Raw genomic sequence first — 16,162 nt, forward strand, 5'->3', positions numbered from 1 at the left:
AGCTCTGATCTCCAGCATCTGCAGTCCTCACTTTTTCCTTAGTTCCTGCAGTGCCTGATGCACTGTGTGACTTAATGTCCCTGAGTGTGATCCTGTCCTCAATCCTTTCAAAGGGTTTGGTTTCATTCATTGTCTTTCTGTAATCTTCTGTCACTTTGCAGGCACTCCTGTGGAGTTCATGCTAATAGAGAGCTTCGTTAAAATACACAATGAAAATGTATGTTTATTTGAAAATTATGTTCTAAATGAATTGTGTGGCGGCAGATCTGTGTCTTACTTCCAGATTTCTATACTGTTTTCCTTAGCAAAATTTAAAAATTGCATTGAATTAATAGTGTGACATCATCCATTATGCTGATGTCGTTACTACATTTTTTTGTTGGTTGTTTGAAGAACTTTATTTTTGCTTGACATCACCAGCAAAAGCTTGTCTTTCCATAGCGTGTTTTAAAAGAGTAAAATGTCCTATGGTGCTTTACTGAGATGTAATCAAATAAAAGTTGACATCAGGTCTAACAAACAAAGTATTAGAAAGGACAACCAAAATGTTAGTTAAAGGAATAGCTTTTAAGGGAGGGACAGAGACCCACACAGCCTTAAGGAAAGAATTCCAAAGCTGTGACCAAGCTAAAGGAATGGTCACTAATGTTGGAAGCAAAGGGATCTGCAGATGCATGAGGCCAGATTAAAGTGGGTACACTTGGAGGGTTATATGACTGAACAAGATTATTATGTAATGGAGATACAAGGCTATTGAGGGATTTGTAAGCAAGGATGAGAACTCTTAAACTGAGGCTTTTGTAGACTGGGAGCCAGTGTGGGTTAGGAGAACAGAGCTGATGGGAAAATGTGATTTGATTCATGTTAGTGAGTGCTAAGTGAGTTCAAATTTAAGCCAAGTGAAAAATGGGAAGTTGGCCAACAGTGCCTTGAACCTGATGTTATGAGGAACATGGATGAGGGTTTCAGCAGCCAATGGGCGAAGAGAGGAAGGAGCTGCAATGGGCAGTTTACAGAAGTGGAAGTAGTTTGACTTTAATGGTTAGGATATTGGGTTGGAAGCTCAGTCCAGGTTGGAATAATTTGCCAGTGCTGAGCACCCTCTGGTTCATCCTGAGACAGTTACCATTGTGGAGAATAAAATCAATGCCAATAAAATGAAGATTGTGGCAGGGGCTAAACATGTTGTTTTTCAGAGGGAACTGCAGCTGGTAACAAGGCAGAGACAAAAATAAAGTTCTTCAATAAATAACAACACAGATTCCCTCTTCCCAACAGCAACATTCCCTCCCTTCAAATGTATAATTGTAGTTTGAATTGTATGAAGGGTGTACTCCACACTCAGCATTGTAATTGCTTCATATTGTATCCGCAATGCTTTGAAGTAATGTCCCCAAGTAGATCCATATTGTTATGCCATGATACACTTTAATCAAACTATTAAACTAAAACCAGAATATAATGTAATTTTCAGGCCTCCAAATTTGGACAGGGACCATACACTGTCATGGAATGGTTGCAGACCCACTAAAGTCAGTGTATGAGGATGGTGCAAACAAGACACACACCCATGACAGCAGCCCTCTAGCTACTCAAAGCAGCAGCATACATTGATCCCATTTCTGAAAGCATTTATTTTGCACACCCACACTACTAAGTAACTTTTACAATCCTGCTGCGAGTGGTTCCCTGCACAATCTGTGAAATAATTTCCGTATTTATATGGAAAGGCGTGGGTGTTCACGCCCCAGCATTCCTCCCGTGTGTGTGTGTGTGTGTGTAGTGCACACAAAGACCTCAGCTATCCTCCTTCACCTTGGGTAACCCATCAGGGAGCAGTGAATCTCGCTGCAGGCTGAATACCAGTTCCAACACGCCTGGTTGGGAATGAGTGCTCTTTCAAAGATCAGTTTGAGAGATCACTGAAAATCTCAAGCAGAGCAAAGACAATGTTGATTTTCGCCTGTTTAACCAGAAAAATGTCATGGTTAAAATGAAGGTAAGAACAACTAACAGTAAAACAGCAATGCAGCTCCTGCTGCAGCAATGACCCTGCTGTAACAAAAAGGAAAATGTTGAAGTTGTGAGTTTATATAAATACCTTACAGCTCTGGAGCACGTTTCAGGTGTGTTCACTGTTGAACTATGAGAAGAACAGGAGCCAATATGCTGGGTCTCACAAATAGCAATGTGATAATGACCCAATATTCTGCTGTTTAGTAACATTGATTGAGGGATAAATATTTGTCAGAATATTAAGGAGAACTCCCCTGCTCTTCCAATTGTTGCCATTGGACCTTGAATTAATGGCACCTTTTTTAGTGAGCTGCAATATCGTCCCTCATCTTGTGCTCAGGCCTTTCAAATAGGGTTGACCGAGGTGAGGATCCTACCACTGAATCATGACTGATCAACTGTTTTTGGAGAGTCGCAGTGGTATTTATTGTGAAGAGTAAATACACGTTGTATACTTAAGATAGACCTGTAAAAGATGTTAAGTGCAGCAATTTTTAGATTGAATATTGGACTCTTTGTCTAAATCTTAGTTGCGTTGACTTTCTTTTTGGAGGGTTTTCACTGAGGCCCCCCCCCGATAGCTCTAGTCCTGTCTTACCAAACTCGCCTCATTCACTACCTACCTCTGGCCCCTTTCACCCAATTCTAGTCCTATCTTATCGTGGGCTGTTGCCAAAAGGTTGCCACTGTCGGGATATTTTGGAATGTTAAGCAGCCTGCGTGGTGCTGGCACCTTCTTTAAAAGGCTGGTGTATAACTGGTCACTCGCTGCCAGTCTGGAGCTGCCTTGCCTGATGGCTGACATTAGTTCTAGATATGAAAATGTGTTGCTGGAAAAGTGCAGCAGGTCAGACAGCATCCAAGGAACAGGAGAATCGACGTTTCGGGCATAAGCCCTTCTTCAGGAAGCCCTTCTTCGGACTTATGCCCGAAACGTCGATTCTCCTGCTCCTTGGATGCTGCCTGACCTGCTGCGCTTTTCCAGCAACACATTTTCAGCTCTGATCTCCAGCATCTGCAGCCCTCACTTTCTCCTCGAAGATTAGTTCTAGATATGGCAAACCAGGAAAATTTTGTGCTTCACTTTGTGAGCAGGGAGCTGAAGGTGTTGCTGAATGGGTGTTGTAGACGTGGGAGGAGACCACGATACCAGATATTGTCGTCTGAGGTTGCCACTGGGGTTAGAGCTGTCTCAGTCACCTGAAGGAATGCACAGGACTGCAGGAAGAAGGTCAATGACCTTTCTGCATTGTCAGTGTAAGTGGCACCATCTCCTCCCTATTTGCTTAGACTCCATCTCTGCCACAGTACCCATTTCCCAAGGCTCATGCTTAAACACTCTCTTTCTCTATTGCCTGCAACATCCTCCCTCCCTCCCTCACTTTCACCCACCCCAACCCCTGACATCACTAACCCTACTCGCTTGCTGACGCCACCCACCCTCTTGTACCAATTGTAACAGCTGTGCCACTCACTTATGTTTCCTGTATACCTATCCCTCTCATCCCACTAAAGGGAAGGAGGTGTCATGGCAAGTGATGGTCTGCCCACCTGCTTATGAGGAAAGGATTCTGACTACCCGACTGTGGTCAAAACCTTGGACTGGTATCGAAGGTTGACCTACTGGCTGGGATGCCCTCAGCAAAGGCCATACCCCTTGTCCTGACTAATCTACTGATAACCAGGGAAAGTTAAACAGCGGAGCAATAGAAGAACCCTGTGACTCTGATATCTCTGGCTGAGGGAACAAGGCAAGGCAGGGATGCTACGAACATCCAGATAGATGCAGCATGACTGAGCACTGTGACTGACAGCAAGCCATCAAGTCAGTGATGCAGTCTGCTCCAATTAATCAACTGGGTGCTTAAGCTGTGCGCAAAGTCTCCTTGCTGCAACATTGCCATGATAGCTGCTGTTACAGCCTGAGATGCAGCACTGAAATGCAGCAATGTGCAATGAGTGTTCAGGAGATACATCGAGAGGTTTCTTAAAGGCTGGAAAAAGTTGGATGCAAACATTTTTTGTTCAAGAAAGGAAATAGGGATAATCCTGGGAACTACAGACCAGTCAGTCTTACGTCTGCCATGAGCAAATTATTGGAGAGGATTCAGAGAAAGGATTTATGATTATTTGGAAAGCCATAAGTTTGATTTGAGATAGGGTAGGTTATGCCTCATAAACCTTACTGAATTCTTTGAGGATGTGGCAAAACACATTGAAGGGAGAGCTGTGGATGTGCTATACGTGGATTTTAGCAAGTTGTTTGATAAGGTTTCCCATGGTAGGCTCATTCAGAAAGTAAGGAGGCATGGTCTACTGGGAAACCTGCCCATGTATGGGCCAGCTATTTCTGTATCCAGACAGAGGTGGTAGTAGATTAAATGTATTCAGCCTGGAGCTTGGTGACCAGTGGTGTTCCGTAGAGATCGGTTCTGGGACCTCTGCCCTTTGTGATTTTTATAAATGGCTTGGATGAGGAAGTGGAAGGTTGGGCTAGTAAGTTTGCCCGATGACATGAAGGTGGATAGTGTGGAGGGCTGTTGTAGGTTGCAACGGGGCATTGATAGGACGCAGAACTGGGCTGAGAAGTGGCAGATGGAGTTCAACCTGGAAAAGTGTGAAGTGATTCATTTTGGAAGGTCCAATTTGAATGCAGATTACAAGGTTAAAGGCAGGATTCTTGGCAGTGTGGAGGCAGAGGGATCTTGGGGTCCATGTCCATAGATCTTTCAAAGTTGCCACCCAAGTTGATAGGGTTGTTAAGAAAGTGTATGGTGTTTTGTCTTTCATTAGTGGGGGATTGAGTTTGAGCTATGCTGCAGCTCTCTATAGACACCTGTTTAGACCACACTTGGACTATTCAGTTCTGGTCGCCTTATTATAGGAAGGATGTGGAAGCTTTAGAGAGGGTGCAGAGAAGATTTACCAGGATGCTGCCTGGACTAGAGGGCATGTCTTGTGAAGAGAGGTTAAGGGAGCTAGGGCCTTTCTCATTGGAGTGAAGAAGGATGACAAGTGACTCGATAGAGGTGTACAAAATGCTGAGAGGCATAGAGTGAATAGTCAGACTTTTCCCAGGGCAGAAATGGCTATCGCAAGGGGCCATAATTTTAAGATGATTATAGGAAGGTTTAGGGAAGATGTCAGAGGTAGGTTCTTTACACAGAGTGGTGGGTGTGTGGAATGCACTGCCAGCAGTGATAGGTAGAGTCAGACGCCTTCGAAATATTTTAAGCAATTCTTGGATAGGCACATGAAGGGTATGTGGGTTAATTTGATCTTCGATTAGGATAAAAGGTTGGCACAACGTCAAGGGTCAAAGGGCCTGTATTGTTCTGTGTTCTATGACAGGGTGTGTGTAGCTAGTGCAGAAGGAATGTGTCCTGAGATGCTGATGTCTCGGACGTCTTTTGGAGCCAGTAGGCAGCTAAAATAATCACCTACCCACTCTGATCTGCGTGTTGAGAATTCTTGTTCAGCACATTTGCCAAGCCAGGAAACTGCATATTATAGAGGTGAGATGTGCCATAAATAAGATCAATTACTGAGAAATAGTTCCTCTTAATTGGCAACTTGCCACTGCCTAACAAACTCACCTTGACATCCAGCAATTGAATAAGTGGTGCAGCGAGTTGTTTCTGACATCGAGATAGTTGTGTAAGTAATAGTGAGGCCTCTGTCCCAGATCTTCTCATGGCCAATCTTCTTCAAGGCTCCTTTAAGATCCCATCTGTTTGTGTTTGATACTAAACAGAAAGTGTTCACTGTTGTCCTCATTAAATTGCTTTTCTTCCAAAGGACACCTGGTGCTATGTCTCTATTGGCTGATGTTGTGAAGTATTTGATTCACAGTGTCGGGAAATGTTTTTTTAATCTATTCAGACATTGAATTGTATAGTATTCAGCTGATCACTGGAAGGGATTTGAGTTTCTCCTCATTGTTTGTAATGTATAGGCAACATTTGAAAACTCTGATTTAGAATCACCATTCACATTTCCAGGGCATGACAAACACTCCCCAGTCTACTAACAGCCAAAATTAGATGTATGTTTCATGAAATGGATAGATTTTCATTTACAAATCAGCCAGTCAGTAAAGTGACTGCTAACTTTGACCTTTCTATCCCTGTCAAGTTATTGATAGAAAGTTTAATTAGTATAAAACTGATCCAAAGTGGTGTTGAGAGAGATGTCAGTATCACTTTGTAGGAAAGAACCTGTCTGAAGTTTGACGTTGCACATTTCACTAAGGGATGGTAAAGGGAGCATACAGGTAGTTCTTCTATAACCCGATGGGCGTGTTCTTGTGCAACCTCGTGTTTTAGAAAAATCGCACTTTAGGAACAATGCTGAAAGTGGTGGTGATGTAATCGTGTAACAGCCAACACATGTTTTGAAAATTTGCACTTGAGCAATAGTGTCCCCAATTCTTAAATCGCATTACAGTGAATTTGCATTAACAAAATGCATGTTAGAGCAGAACCATCTGTAATGCTGTTTTGTCTCTCGCAGTACGGTATCAGCAAGTGTTTGTTTCAGAGATAGGGCATATGAGAGAGGAAAGTACCTCATCAACAATAACCGAGCAGGGATTCTGTGGAATAATAGTTGGTTGGCAATGCTTTTAACCTGTGGGATTGGTACAGACAATATTGGATGGACAATAAGCAGGATACAATCAGATGAATGGTAGAAAATTGAACGTCATTTGCTTAGTATGAATGAATGCTTATTACTAAATTAACTTTAGGAGATACACAGAAGCGATTGGGTGATAGAGGATAAGCAACACTGAATAGGTTATCAGACATGGATAGCAGTGATTGGGTGATAGGGGGTGGCTAGTAGACGAAAGTAGGAGATACAGGTTTTGAGATGGAGAAATTGAAATTGGGAGTGTTGAAAGTCCATGGAGACGTCTGCTTTAGATATTGCCCTCGCATTTAATTTGCTCAGTTGTAATTCACATTTGCTTTACTTTGAGTCTGTCAAAAAAATTCAAAATTCAGGAAGGGCTTTTGCCAGAAACGTTGATCCTCCTGCTCCTCGGAGGCAGCCTGAGTTGCTGTGCTTTTCCAGCACCCCACACTCAACTCTGTATCAGGCTGAGTTCAAGTCGCCCCTCAGTGGAACAAATACAAGCCTCAGCTGGCACTCCGGTGTAATAGTGAGGGCTGCTGCAGAGAGATGTTAAACTGTGGCCCACTCTACCCCCTCAGATGGATGTGTAATACTCAGTAATAATACTTCAAAAGAGAGAAGGAGGTCAATATTCATTCTTTAACAGCCAATGTTCTGAAAATAGTTGTGGAGCCCTGTATTGTGAATTATTGTTTGGTGTGTTTTGTACGCTAAAACAGTGACTATCAATCAAAGATTGTTGTATTGGCAGTGGTGTGCCTTGTTGGAAGATCTTCACAGCAGGCTGTGGGGTTCTTGGGATGTCTGGAAGTCATTGAGGGCGCTATCTAAATGCAGATTCTTTCTTTAAAACTCTAACTGCAAATGCAATGTTGTATAAAAAAATCATATGTATTAGACTCAGAACTTTAAGTGAACGCTGGTGTTTGTACCTGCAAACAGACCCCACCCAAGCCTAAGGGCATTGAACAGCATACACTAAAATGCAGGCAGGCTGAGTGAAGTTGTTTGATGCTTTTGATCATCTTCATGAAAAATAAAATTGCCTGGACTAAAAACTTTTGAATAAATTATATTTAAAGCTTGCTGCCGTACTGGCACTTTAAGAACCTGCAGCTGGAAGATGTGGTTCCGGGATTCATTTTGTCGGTTCTGGGCCGCCTGGAGAAGGAAGTTGGGGGGGGAATGCTGCTTCTCCTTGAGGCCATGGTGGTGGGGGGGGAACAGACCCACATCGATGTCTTCCATCAGGAGTACATGGCTTGAAGGTGGGGGGAAATAAAGAGGCGGAAATCCAGGAATGAGGAGTTGGAGAAGGTGGTGTTCAATCTGGAGTCACGTCTTGGTCAGCCTGATGTGGACCTGACCCTGTGAGGGGTGTATGAAGCAAAGAAGGCCGTGCTCCGAGACCCGCAGCTTGTCAGCTTCCAGAGGACCTACGTGAGGTCGCAGATGGAGCTCCTCCATGACCTGGACTGCGCTTACCCCATCTACTCACTGGGGAAAAGGTGTGCCACCCATCAGCAGCTCCTTGTGCTGCTGGCTGACATCGGGTTCCCCCTCTCGGATCCGGAGGGTGTCAGGACCCAGATCAATGCCTTTTACCTGGCTCTCTTCTCTCCAGGTCCATCCTACGAGGATACTCTGTTTTTGTGGGAGGAATGTGCGGCAGGATGGTCCAGGTGACACCAGAATGCTCAACACTCCAGTCATTTTACAGGAGCTGACTAGCACACTCACCCAGCTCTTGAGGGGCAACTCCCCCAATGAAGATGATGGTGGGCTTTCAGTTAGACTGCTGCAATCCGAGTGACGGTGTTACTAAAACGGTGCAGTTGTGGAGGACCTCTCCTGCTACTTGGGACGTCACGTATGGCACAGTAAAGCTCTATGCTGTACAGGCTAAACAGGATCAAATTTCTGCCTTTTGAACTGTTAGTTTATGTCCAAAGAAGAGGAAAGGGCATCAGAGTTAACCATTTATCCACTTAAGGAGAAACATCTGCTTCTGATTGGTATCTGGTGACTCCCAGTGAAATCTGGATCAGGTCTGGTTATAGTGTATTCACCAATGACTAACTGGTCATCTCTAGCATTTAGGTTCACTTCAGGTGATGAGCCAGGACTGTATTTTCACTACTTGTCTGAGACTATAATGATCCTGAGGCAGTTTCTTTTATGTCCGAGCCTATTACAGATACAGGACATTACCACATTGCAGGAGTCCACCACTGTCAGGGAGCGAATCTTAGTCATATACAGTGGGCATCCAGTGCAATACCTGTAGAGTCAGGAACTGTAGTTTAAAGAATTTAGTGTCACAAAAGCAAATATTGTTTTTTTTGTGTTTGACAAACAACGCCAAAGAGAGACTGTCCAGAATCTGCTGAATCACTAGTTACTACAAAGCCAAAAGGCAGAGAATTCTAGCACAGGTCTGCCCTCACCTCTACCATCACATAAATATGACAAGAGATTTAAGGATAACCTGTCAGGTTTCTGCTCTGGTGGCAGGGCATTGGCAGGGACACAAAGCCATTGGTATGTCTCTTTGCCTCATTTTCCTCCTGAAATCAGAAGGGCATCAAACCTGAAATGAACATTCCAGAGAGCACTGAACTTGTGCAGCACCTTGTTAAACTCTCAGAAGCCCAAAGAAGTTTACAGCCAATGAACTAGGGACAATGCTGTTTTGTCAGTCAGTGCAGATGCCAGTTTTCAGATAGTTAGATCTCTCACATAATGATACCAAGAGCACATTTATTTCACGTAGCTTCATAACATTGTTAAAGCTTCTCAGGAGAAATTATCAAACAAAGTTTGTCACTGAGCCAAGGAGTTGTTAGGACAGGTGAAAAAAGCCTGGTCAACAAAGTCACTAAAAAGTGAAGTCAAACTGGACTCAAAATATTAACTAACTTTCCCTTTCCACAAATGCTGCTAGACTTGCTGAGTTTCTCCAGAATTGTGTTTGTCTCTTAAAAGAAGAGCAATATAGGGATTCCAATAATTTTAGACCTAGGCAGCTGATCCTACAACTGTCAATGGAGCAAAGAAAATCCATTCTATGTTTGAGGCCAGTATCGGAGGTGTGTGGCGATCTGAGGTTTGCAGAGCCAAAGGAGGTCACAGAGCTAAGGAGGCACAAAGAGATGGGAGGATTTGGAAACAAAGGTGAGAATTTAATCATCAAATCATGACCAGACTAGCAGTCATTTGTACTACAGATGCAATAGTGAATGAGATTTCTAATCTGTTTGGATTTAGCAGAGCTTTCAAAGAACTCAGGTTTATAGGTTGAGGAAGACAAAAGGCAAGTTAAGAAATCTGTTGAAATAGTCAAACATAGAGGTAATTAAGGTCATGGGTGTATTCACAATGTCTACACCAGAGAGAGCACATTTGGTCCATTGTATCAGTGCCAGTTGTTTGCAAGAGTGAATAATCCTATGGTCATGCCTTTTCCCTATAGTGTTGCAAATGTTTTCCCTCTAGTAAATTATCCAACTTCCTTTTAAAAGCCACAATTGATTGCCTGATATTTGGTAGAGCCACAATGTGTTCTCAATCTGAAAATGGATTTCACTCATGTTGACTCTGTTTTTTCTGCAAACAGTTTAAATTGGTGTCTTTTGGTTCTTGACGCTATTACTAAGAAACAATTTCTTCTTACCTGACCCTGTTTACACTGCTAATAGTTTTGAACATCTCAGATAACTATCTTAACTTTCTCTACGCAAAACAATCCCAGCTTCTCCAATGCAACCTCTCAGATGTGAAATATCTTCTCTGCAAAGCTATCGCGTAAAATAGTGATGCCAATGTGGTTTCAAGTATCAAGAAAACTGATCTGGGACAAGGACTGTCACTGTTACACATCAGGAAGTAAGAATTGGAAACTCAGCTTGGGTCAAGTGTGGCAATTAGATTGTGAAAATTCAGGAACAGGGTTCGAGTTGGTGGCTAGGGACCAGAATTTTTGGCAGGGACCAAAGACAATGATGTCAAGTTTACCAATATTTAATTTGAGGAATTATTTCTGCATCCAGTACAAGATGCTGGGCAAGGAACCTAACAAATAAAAGGAAGTGGGGTGGTCATGAGAGCTGGAGGTGATGACCTATGTGCCATTAGCATAAGTATGGAATTTGACAATGCATTTCCATATGATGCTGAGATATAGGAGGCAGTCTTTTTGTTAATGTGCTCTGATCAAGAGATAAATTTGGCCAGCTTATTTTTCTTGCCTTTCTTCACATAAGGGATCTTGTATATTCTCAGCAGGTGTTTGGAGTCTCAGTGTAGCATCCTTTCAAAAGACGTGTTGAAAAGATTCAGCAAAGATGTACAAGGATGTTGCCAGTGTTGGGGGGGGTTTGAGCTATCAGGAGAGGCTGAATAGGCTGGGGCTGTTTTCCCTGGATTGTAGGAGGCTGAGGGATAGCCTTTAGCAGTCTATAACATTGAGGGGTATGGATAGGGTAAATAGTCAGGTCTTTTCCCCATGGTCAGAGTCCAGAACTAGAGGGCATAGGTTTAAGGTGAGGGGAGCGTGGGCAAGATTTAAAAGTGTCCATAAAGGGCAACTTTTTCACAGAGGGTGGTGCGTGTATGGAATGAGCTGCCAGAGGAAGTGGTGGAGGCTGGTACAGTTACAACATTTAAAGGTGCCTGCGTGGGTATATGAATAGGAACGGTTTAGAGGGATATGGGCCAAGTGCTGACAAATGGGACTAGATTAGATTAGGTTAGGATGAGCTGATCAGTGCGAATGAGTTGGACCGAAGTTTCTGTTTCCGCGATGTACATCCTGTCTGTATAACATCAAACAGTACAATAGTCCCATGATATTACATTAACTGTCACTCTAAATCCTATTTTCAGAGTTTGAGGGAATTATAATCTTGCAACTCAGATGGTGTTGCTAACTGAGCCATGTAATGCTAAAGTTGTACCAAATTACTGCATTCAATATGAGGAGGAAATTATTTGTGTACATCCCACAGTGGAACTTCTATACAATCCTCATCATGCAAAGTTCCAGTTGCTCTCGATCTCTCATTCACTTGTTTCACCTAGTTTGGGCACGTTGAGTATTTGCATTAGATTGTTCGGGTCACTATGTACTTGAATGAATAATCTAGCTGATGCATCAGCAGTCAAGAGGGAGTACTGCATTGTTGGGGGAGCCACATTTTGGGTAATACATTAAACTGAAGCCCCACCTCCTTTCTCCAATGGATCAAAAAGATCCTATGATAGTATCCTGTTTACTGGCCAACATTTATCGTTCATCAAAGAAATTGTTATAGACTGCCATTTGCAAGTACTGTACTTGTTCTCAAATTGTCTGTTGCGTTTACCGACATAACCACAATCTTCAAAATAGTTGATTGGGAATGAAATCGGGCATTACTTGATTGATCTGGAGTGGAAATGCTTGAATGGCCATGATTATGGTTGATTGGATTCGCTAAAACAGTTGAATGATTTTGAAAATGGTTAGTTGATTGAATAAAAAAAAATTGATAGGTTTTGAAGAGCTTTGGTTTAACAGAAAATATAAGGTGCAATGTAAACATTTATTGTTTTCTCTTTAGATCCAACTAAAGTGAGCTGACCAGCCCAAATGGTCAGACAACACTACGGTAAGAGGGGATTTTGCCAACTCAAACTGTCCGTTATTATTTTAGAAAGTTTCTAAACTGTTGGACATGAACACAATTTAAATATCCTTTGTTCAGTGAAGCCTTAGAAAGAAAGGTGTAACACTGGGACATTTAAGTGTATCTGAAACACCAGGCAGCATAATATCTGAGAAATTACATGACCTTTGTGCTACTCAGGTAGCCCCCTATCTGTAGCATAATTCTGTCATTGACAGAATTTGAACTTGAACAGCATGACTGCATGTTAGGTTCATTACACAGCTGCATGCAGCTTCTAGTCCACTGAAACCATCTCAGCCACTGTATCTCTATATGCATGTACATGTGTGTGTATGCGCAAGCGCACATGTGCATGCATTTATGTTTGTGCATTGTATTTTTTTGTGACTGTGTAAATGTGTCTGTTTCTGAGAGAGAGAGAGAGAGACCTGTTTTATCTGTGAATTGATTTGTCTAAGAATCTTGCATCTGTGTGTGTATATAACATATATGTAGGTGCTATGTATTAGTGTGTGTGCGCACATATCTCTGGATAAATGTGTGTATCTGTAGCAGCAAAATTCCATAGTGCTACTGATGTAGGCCCTTAAGCACAGAGATGGAGAATGGCATGAAATTGCTTCCAGTTTCTTCTCAGAGAAAGTGAGGACTGCAGATGCTGGAGATCAGAGTTGAAAATGTGTTGCTGGAAAAGCGCACCAGGTCAGGCAGCATCCATGGAGCAGGAGAATCGACATTTCGGGCAGGAAGGGCTGATTCTTCAGGATTCCTGAAGAAGGGCTTATGCCCGAAACGTCGATTCTCCTGTTCCTTGGATGCTGCCTGACCTGCTGCGCTTTTCCAGCAACACACTTTCAGCTCCAGTTTCTTCTAGCAGGGATAGTGTGGTATGCTGCATTTGTCAGGATGTGCGGTACATGGAGGAGAAGCATGTGAGTAAATTCCATCAAACAGCATCAGTGATGTCATGACAAACCTACCGTCTTCATTCTTGCAGGCACCATTTTTTAATATCCTCTTAAAGACCATCTGGTGAACATACATTCAACCCAAGGAGGGACCCCCATCTCTTCCTCTCCATTCACCCCCCACTTAATGCTGTTCAAAGGGATCAGCAAAGATCTTTCAGCTGAAGTGCTTTTAGACTTTCAGTTACAGCAGTGGAAGTTGTTAGAGGAGTTGCAGTCGGAAGGAAGTGGCTGGCCAGAAGGATGCTTGGAGCTCTGTCAGCAGAAAGCCTGCTATCAGCAATGGGAGCAGGCCCTCTTTGGCTATAGCCCGAGAGGGAGATAGAGCATAGACAACTGAAACAGAAAGTTATGATAAAAGGAGGAGGAGGGCTCTCAACAGAGAGCTCCACTCACCAAGGATCTCTAGGGAGCACTCCTACCTCCCGTTCAGTTAGAAAGGGACTCCACAGCAGTTGCATTTCACCAAGAAAATGCTCATTGGACTGCGATATCTGTCATAGCTAGAACTATGGTGAAGCAGTGTGGGGGTTGTGTGAAAATGAGATGGAGTGTGAGTGTGTTAGGCATGTTGATTGCAGTATGATAGGGCTGTGTGTCATGGAGCAACATGAGTGACAGTGAGATAGGTAGGATGTGTCATTGGGAGATGAAGAGACTGACTGACTTTGACCACACACGTTTGGCCGCTCAGTTTCACAGTGGCCATTTATTGAGCATTGCCATCCCCAGCCACTTGCTCCAAGTCTTTTGTGGGATGACTCATTACTTTACCTAGAATAGGGTAACCATAGATTACAATCAACATCCCTGCTAATGGACTGAATCAAATTCTTAGACCCATGTGCTGGGATGCAGTTGTACATATATATGTGTCATGCATTTATGTTTTTCCATATCTATGGACTGAATCTTATATTTGTTTTAGCTAAGCATGAGTTACATAGAGTTTTCTAGAGTGTCTTTTGCCATAAGGCCTAGTGCGTTTACTACTGTCTCTTACCAACTCCCCTCATTACAGATTCCAGCAGCTGCAATAATTTGCTCCTTCGCCAACTAGAACACTTTGCCCTTATGGCATCTTGCATGTCCAAATCTAGCCCATTTTACCATGGGCCCATTCTCGGAGCAATGCATCATCCAGCACTATCTGCAAAAAGACCAGCATCCTTCACACCCACGTCAGCTTTGAAAGACTGTTGTGCACTTGGAAAGTCATTGGCAATCTGGGCAGTTGGGTGTTTTCCCCCCTGCCAGCAGCCTGCTCACAGCTGGTATGGTTGACACTCCCTCAAGCGTACATTCCCATTCTCTCACCCTCATCACTGTTTAATCACCAGTTTATCTGCCTGTAACTGTAACCTATCTGAACACCACCCCCCACCTCAGTGACGTTGCTGCTCTGTTCCCAATGCTCGGACTTTCAGCTAGTCCAGTAGGAGACCAGCACTTTCAGGCAAGCAATTGGACAATTCCAAACATCAGCTTTTAGTTAGAGACACACAACTAATAGAGGCTGAATCTCACCTTCACCTAAACGACGGCACAGTGACCAATGACCACTAATTGCCTGTAATTATCTGCTGCACCTCGTTCCCATCTACCAGAACTGAGATCAGGCAGTCCTCCAAAACAGTTGAGCTCTGTCATCCATGAGGGTTTCCTCCCCTCCAACATCCTCCGAAGACTGATTCCATTGCCTCACTTCCTCAGCATTTGGTATATTGCCTACTCCAGTTGTCCAGAGCACATCACACCAGGATGACGTGGTATACTTCATACGTGACTTGCCAGACCCCTGACCTCTGTTTGCAGCTCCATAGCACTATTCCCCTAACTGCTGGCCCAACAGCACAAATCACTGCCCATCCCCTGGCTATAAATATCCAAGTTGGCAACTTATCGTGGTCAAGTCCCTGAATCCTGTGTGGGTTGTGCCAGTGACTGATGGCACCGGGATCCCTGACAAACAGCTGCAGCCCCTCACATTGCAAACCGATGTGGTCTTGTCTATGTGGCTATTTGGTTGTTGAATGTGTGGCAGCTGCAGTACAACCATTGGTGTGTGCTTCAGGTGTTATCTTGTTGCCACTGTGTACCTGTTGTCGCTGTGCCTTTCTCCACCTGAGTCTACTGAGAAGCAAGACAAACATTCTGTCTGTATGCTGGAGTTAAAAGAAAGTGTCAGAACGCCATTTCTGAAAGCAATGGGTTCTGACTAAAGCTCTAACACGCAAGGCAAGGATGGTGCAAGCTATTACGAGGGGGCATAGCTTTAAATTAAGGGGTGGTAGGTATAGGACAGATGTTAGGGGTAGGTTCTTTACTCAGCGAGTCGTGAGTTCATGGAATGCCCTGCCAGTAGCAGTGGTGGACTCTCCCTCTTTATGGGCATTTAAGCGGGCATTGGATAGGCATATGGAGGATAGTGCGCTAGTGTAGGTTAGGTGGGCTTGGATCGGCGCAACATCGAGGGCCAAAGGGCCTGTACTGCGCTGTATTCTTCTATGTTCTATCCAGGTAGGCACAAAGTAGGTGAGTGTTATGAGAGCAGGTGAGTGTCCCTGAGGTCCAACCTGTGAACTGTATACACCGTGTGATCACAGCTTTTCAATGCTAGGTGCTGGTGCACCCTGTAGTGGAATCCTGTGCTTTCTGAGCACAGTGATGGAGTGTATTGGAGAGGTGTCATGATGGCCATGAGCAAATGGTAAATGTCTAATGATGGTGTTCATGGACAAGGGCTACACGTGTGTAGTGCCCATATCTTGTGCTCTGAGGTGCTCACCAGGTACCTGCTTTGACTTTCACTGCAAGACTTCTCAATACCTGGCATGTTTGCACGGAAGCTGTAGATTGAATCAGATT

At 43.6% G+C, this 16,162-nt stretch overlaps 1 protein-coding gene across 6 annotated transcripts in view; it reads left to right on the top strand.

Annotated features, from left to right (window-relative positions):
- Positions 1-16,162, top strand: part of LOC122564906 (methylcytosine dioxygenase TET2-like) — a 189,886-nt gene that overhangs the window by 25,469 nt on the left and 148,255 nt on the right. For 2 of the 6 annotated variants that reach the window (XM_043720365.2, XM_087994998.1), the window contains one exon: positions 12,258-12,305. The exons of 3 other annotated variants lie outside the window; for them this stretch is intronic. The gene's annotated coding sequence lies outside the window, so the exon portion shown is untranslated. Of the gene's footprint in view, positions 1-1,936; positions 2,000-12,257; positions 12,306-16,162 lie in introns of those variants that run through there. One more of the 6 variants, XM_087995007.1, reaches the window with a different exon arrangement.

Source organism: Chiloscyllium plagiosum, unplaced genomic scaffold, assembly GCF_037043375.1.
Source record: "Chiloscyllium plagiosum isolate Xiang-an unplaced genomic scaffold, Cpla_swu_hap1 HiC_scaffold_2, whole genome shotgun sequence".
Classification (NCBI taxonomy): Eukaryota; Metazoa; Chordata; class Chondrichthyes; order Orectolobiformes; family Hemiscylliidae; genus Chiloscyllium; species Chiloscyllium plagiosum.